Source organism: Tupaia chinensis, unplaced genomic scaffold (assembly GCF_000334495.1).
Source record: "Tupaia chinensis unplaced genomic scaffold, TupChi_1.0 Scaffold000111_1, whole genome shotgun sequence".
NCBI lineage: Eukaryota > Metazoa > Chordata > Mammalia > Scandentia > Tupaiidae > Tupaia > Tupaia belangeri.
In genome coordinates, this window is record NW_006159575.1 from 1,443,150 (window position 1) to 1,449,888 (window position 6,739).

The window sequence follows — 6,739 nt, forward strand, 5'->3', positions numbered from 1 at the left end:
AAGAGTGGAGAGACAAAAAAAAAAAAAAGAAAATGAAAAAGAGAGAAAAACAACAACAAAGAAACAGGAAAAAATAAAACCAAAAAATTGTATTATTGTTTTTCTTTTAAAAGAAAACACAAAATAGAAAACCGCACGGCGTGGGTTCACAAGAGCTGTGAGGAATCTTCTCCTGAAGGCCTTGCCTCTCCTGCCTGGGTGGGAGGACCAGAGGGGATTATTAACAAGACAAATGTGGAGCTGAGAGCAAGAGAAAAACTTTATCTTTTTTTTTTTCTTGAGAAGTTTTTGCTATAGGGTACGTGTGCTCGCCAGACAGACAGAGAGAGACAGAGAGACAGAAAGCGAGAAATCACCCCCCAGGGGGGATGGTCACGCCTCAATCCCTTCTCCTCCATTGTCCACTCGGGATCTTGGGCACGCATACACACGCGCCCGACATGAGTTTTAAGCCACTGGGTCCGGGACGCGAACCGCAGTCGACTACGTGGGAATCCAGTGACATAGCCATTACACTAACGGCTGGTTCCCAAAACGTTACCTTTAAAAAAATTGTGAAAAGGACAAATTACAAAAAATGAGAAGACAGAAGCAGGGATATACAGAGACACAGAGACAGAGATAGAAAGCCAGAGGAACTCCCAACCATGCTAGCTTGTTTGCTGGAGACTGAATTATCAGTAGAAAATCTTCATTTCTCTTGTACCCTGAAATAACTAGTTCACAGGAGCTGTAAGGAATCTTCTCCTGAAGGTCTCACCTCTCCTGCCAGCAGGTGGCATGGTAGTTAAGGTGTTGGACTCCCACATGGCCAATCAGAGTTTGAATCCCAGACCTGGTGGCTTGCTTTCTCATTTTAGAGAAGATTCCTCATGGCTCCTATGAACTAATTATTTCAGGGTATAAGATAAATGAAGATTTTCTACTGATAATTCAGTCTCCAGCAAACAAGGGCCCCCTCCTTGAAACTTAGGTCAGTGAGCACAGGATCCCAACCTCAACCCTCCTGTCACCTGCACTCAGGCTTCTCATAGAGTGCAGATGACGGCAATGACAGTTGGGTGTGGATAGTGGAATAGAGGCAGGGACCCATCTAAAGGAGGTAAAGGCAGGTTGGAAGAGAGAACATATGTAGGTCAAGGCTTTAAGCACTGGTACATATCTCATTTTCCATATGACTTCTGCTAAAAAATACAATTAAAAGATACTTATTGAGGTATCAGGTGATGGCATAATGGCTACATCCCTGGACTCCCATGTAGTTGACCATGGTTTGTGTCTCAGATCCAATAGCTTAAAAGTCATGCCAAATGTGTGTGCACCCATAATCCCAAGAGGAGAACAGAGGAGAAGGGATTGCAGCTTGTCCATCCCCTGGGGGGGGGGGTGATTTCTCACTTTCTATCTCTCTGGTGCACCCTATAGCAAAAAACTCAAGAAAAGAAAAATAGTTATTGGGAATTTCTTTATAGACATTTCAAAGCATTACTCCCCAAGAAGAACCCTGTGCAGTGGCTGTGTGCTCATGAAGAAGGCCCTGCTTAAGTAGTCTGTCTGAGTGAAGTCACTGGGAGACAGGATATGCAGAGAAAGAAGTGGAGAATCAGCCCTGGAGCACTCCAACCTAATCAGGTAGAAAACAGAAGGGATCAGCAGAGACTGAAACGGGAGACATCCAGGAATTACAATGTAAACTGAGAAAGTGTGTTATTACGGACATCAAGAGAAGAAAGCACTCAGGGAAGAGGAGAGTAAATTGTTTAAAAAGTGCTGCTATGAGACTGACTAAAAAGACATGAGGTTTTGCATTTAGTTCTCAAGTAAATGCTCTTGGCAAAAGTAGTTTTAGAAGGGTTAAAAGCTTAAGTGGTGGTGAGGAATTGGGAGAGAATTGGAGAAGATCTGGAAACTGTTTCAAAAAGTTTTCCTGAGAAAGCAGAAATGAGCCAGATGGGTTATAGATAAGGAAAGACAGATCCATATACCTTTTGTTAAGAAGAGAAATATCATTTATGGATTGCTACTTAGCATAATAGTTTTTATTGGCAAGGTGGTAGCATCCAACACATCTGCAAATAGAAAATGAGTTGCTAAAAGATGCACATTGTGTAAATTGACTTTCTTATGTTTAGTTTAAAATGAGCTATGACATAAGGCAACCAGACTGAGTACTCAGATTTAAACTTTTAGCCCCGACCTCAAATTGTGTGTGCCCTGCTTTACATTACATCTAAGCTCTTTGTGAAATTCTATATAGCAGATGATGAGATTACTCACTGATGTAATCACCTGAATGTAATTTTTGGGAAATCTCGGTTTTTAATAAAATACTTTGGATATATGTGACCAAATCATTGATCTATTAATTTTTCTTTTTTTAATAATCTATCACCATCATTTGATGTAGTGTTTATACTCATTTGCTAAAATTTAATTAAAAATATGAAAATTATGTTATTGACATTTTATTTTTAAATTGTTTATTTTAATATTCTTAACATACATATGAGTATTAACCATTTTTATAGAAAAATACACATTATAAAGTGTTAGTTCACTATTTCAAATAACTTAATTTCTTGGTCTTTCTTTTTAAATCATCTTATAACATTAGTAGACTTTCTAATTTTGTTTTACCACCTACATCACAGTTTATTAATATGTAAAGCCTGAGTTAAAATGAACCTAACACATAGCACATTTATGCAACTATAATTATAAGAATGTATCAAAAGGTCTCATTTTTTAACCTTTTTTCATCACTATTGACTTTAGAATGGAAGACCTTCCTTTCTCTAAAAATTATGCATGTAGTTGTAAGAATAAAAGCACAAACTAGCAAAAGATGCATGTTAGAATGAGTTAAGAATAATATGGAAAGAAATGCTGTATTGTGGAAAAAACATCACTTATAAAAATAAATGATCTTTTAAGAAATTACTTATCAAAGCAACTGCAAAATTAAGTATAAGTAAGTATAATTATTTTAACTATACTATATGTATATTTTTCTTCTGAAACATAAATGAAGCTCTTTATTTTAAATATTTGCCATGCTTGTTTTAGTTTAGAAGTGATTAAAATAAAAATTTATGCAAAATCGATCACACCAGTACATTTACTAGGTTTTGTGTAATTAATGACTCATATTTTAAAGATAAGATTTTTCATTGGCAACTTAATGTTATGATAGAAACAGTGATGCAATAGTCCATAGTAAAAACATATTAGCAATAGTCCTACATAATTTAGTAGCATTAGATTAATATATGATAAAATGTAGTTCTGACCAAAAGAAATTAAATTTACTTACTATATTTCAAAGCATGATTATTTTAGGAGTCCCCAGCTTCCCTCCCCCCTTTTTTTCTCTGTTTTTAAGGAAAACTAGAGTGCTTTGACTGCTCTGTGATTCTGCCAGTCACATGGTTTCCCCTAGAGGAGAAATTCAATCCTGAGGTTAGAATCCAAGCCAGAATTCTTAGCATTCCCCAGCATTAGTAAGGGTGTTTAGCTTGTTTCCCTAAACAGTGAAAGAAATTAACCCTGGCCCCAAGCCAAGTTCCTTAAATCCTCATATAAATGCTTAGTAAACTGAAGGCCCCCCACACCAATTGTGACAGACCTAGGTAGAAGATCCCTTCTCTCACTGTCTGTTGAAGAATATGCAGGACTCTTGAGTAACAAGTTCTCCTAATAAATGCTTTGACTGATCAGCTTGGTAGTTAGTGTATCTTTCTTTTGAATACCAATCTGGCTCATCTCAGAAAGTGTGAGGCATTCCCTTGTGGGAATTCTCCTGAAGCAACTTTTGGGGTGACTCCAGCCCAGGCTCAGCAGAACAGCACTATTATATTTTGAAGCTTAATTAAAAATAACAATTTTGAGACCAGCAGATGATATAATGGTTATGTTGCTGAACATGGGGACCATGGGCCCCAGACCTGGAGACTTGAAAATCATGCTGGGTGTGTGTGTGCGTGTATGCCCAAAATCCCAAGAGGAGAATGGAGGAGAAGGGATTGCAGCAGCATGACCCCCCCACCCCCATGATTTCTGACGTTCTGTATCTCACTTTCTCTTTGTCTCTCTGGCAAGTGCACGTGCCTTATAGCAAAACTCTCTCTAAAAAATAAATAAATAAATAAATAATAACAATTTTAATTAAAAATAAGAAAATAATCAAATACTTTTGCCATTTTTTTGTCCCATTCCCTTTTCTTTCCCTCCCTCCTTTCCAGTTTTCCTTCCTCTCTTCTTTTCTCCTTTTTTCCCCCTTCTTCTTTCATTTCTTTTCTCCCCTTTACCTAATATTTATGGGGAATGTCAAATTCGTCTGTGAGATTTGGTCTTTGAAGTCTCTTTTTATGTATTTATAATTCTTTGGTGGCAAATACAGTATAGTATATTAAGGATATTGTTCCAAATTTTGAGGTTTTTACTTTCCTCACTTGTAATTTTAGATAATAATCAAAGTGCAAAATGTAGTATTTTTGTTTTAACCTCCAAAAATGATTAAATGCAATATCCAAATGGTTATCATGAATTGTTTTGTTGCAAAGGAGATAAAATAACTACTAGAAAGGCTATGATTAGACTCTACTGATTTTTACCCAATCCTTCTCACTTAGAGAAAAGGTAAATACTCTGTTTAATAGATATTATAAATAATGTAATTAAATTATTCATTAAAAAACCTTAAATAAAATTTTTAAGAGACTGTTTACTAGTAAATTGCTTGGTGTTTCTCTGAGAGTCCATAACTTCAGTATGAATACCCCTTTCATCAGCACTGGTAGTAGTCTCCAGATGTGTTCTGTTTGTTCTCATGAGGATAGGTACTCAAGAGTTGTGTTTTAAATGAAAGCTTACATTTACATGCATGAACTTATATCATATATCGTCATAAATATTTTACAGCTCTTCATCTTTAGGAAAAAAAACGTGAATATGAATAATCATTTAGTGATTATGTTTTAACTCTAACTTTCCTATGTTGTTAGAATTTAAGATTTCTCTGACATGGCAAGCTTCACACTTTGATATGTACCAAAATATCCCAGATTTGTGAGAGTGAAATATAATTTTAGACTCGTTTCCTCTATTTTTTTTTAATTGAACATACTCATTTCTGTATACAAATCTTTCTTCATAAGAAATAAAATTAAAAACATGCATGTCTAAAAGCAGAAAATTCAGTTTTATTGTGAATGTGATCCATTTAAAGCAGTTCTATTTTATGCTGTGCAGTTTTAAATGAACCAACTTATTTAAGTAACCAAACACAGAGGCTTAGAAGGCAAACCTAACAACTGGGACAGTGTGATGATGGTATCTTGTAAATTTCCTTCCTTGTCTAAAAGCAGAAAATTCAGTTTTATTGTGAATGTGATCCATTTAAAGCAGTTCTATTTTATGCTGTGCAGTTTTAAATGAACCAACTTATTTAAGTAACCAAACACAGAGAGGCTTAGAAGGCAAACCTAACAACTGGGACAGTGTGATGATGGTATCTTGTAAATTTCCTTCCTTTGTGATGCATTGCTTAAACTTTCTTTTCTTTTTTTTTTCTCTTTTGTGAAGGTTATTTCCTGTGGAGACAATAGGAAAAATATGAGAGTTATTTTTATGTTCTTCCTAGTGAAAAAAGATTCTCCATTTCATAATGTTTTGTTCTGATCTAAGCATTTTAGATAATGCTGGTATCGCCTAAAGCATAAAATAATGTAAAATAATATTAATGAAATGGTTGAAAATACCTTTCTCACTTATTTTTGAAGAAAATGGCAATATTTATGAAAATAATAAATTGACTTCAGTAGCTAGACCAGCTGAAGTTGTTTTTCTCTAGTAGAATTATTACTGGGCTAAAATTCTGATCAGAGGCATCCTCACTGGAGGCCTTTCTAAGGACAGCAGCTAGTGATATCAGACAAAGAAGTACAGGCTAATGTTCTGAGACCTTCTGTTCACAAACGCCAACAGCGCAGGCCTCGCTCGATAAAGTGCCCTGTTCTGGTCAACGTTAGATGGGCTGTATAAACTTGATCTGACCAGTTTGTGAGAATATCTTTCCAAAAGAGACAAGAAGGGTGGAGCTGTTATTTAAATAAGCATCAAAAGTACCCTCTGCGTAGTTTTTCAGAACCAAAACATGAGCATAAATATCCTAATTCTGTAGAAATGTACATTTTACTCAAACAGCATTAGGGGACCCCGACAAACAACTGGCATGTTTCTTCTGACATGAAAAAATGAACTCCCACAAAAATAATAGAAAGTACGTGCCAGATGTAATACATTCTTCTCATCATGGATTATGATTTTGGACTGCAGTCTTCATTACTCTCCAATGAAGTACCAGCAATGTGAGAATCCAGTATCTTGAGGTGTTCAGTTGTGCTAGGATCTTAGTTGTGCCCCAATATAGGCAAAAATGTGTAAAGTACTTGGTAATATAATGACAGAGGACTGTTATCTCTGTTGGCAATATGCAGGAGGCACACAGTTACTCCTTACGGGCTTCCAAGGAGAAGCCGGATTGCCAGATTCATCAAGCAGCCAAGCCCAGCTTTGACAGCCTATCCATGAACATCGCTGGCATGGGAAATTTATGATAGCAAATGAAATGGCAAAATAGTCTTTCCCCTTTCCATATCTGAATTTAGGAAAAAAAAACAAAAAAAACCCTCTAACTCATTCGAAGGTTTTATTTTGAAATCAGTCAAAATCACTTATG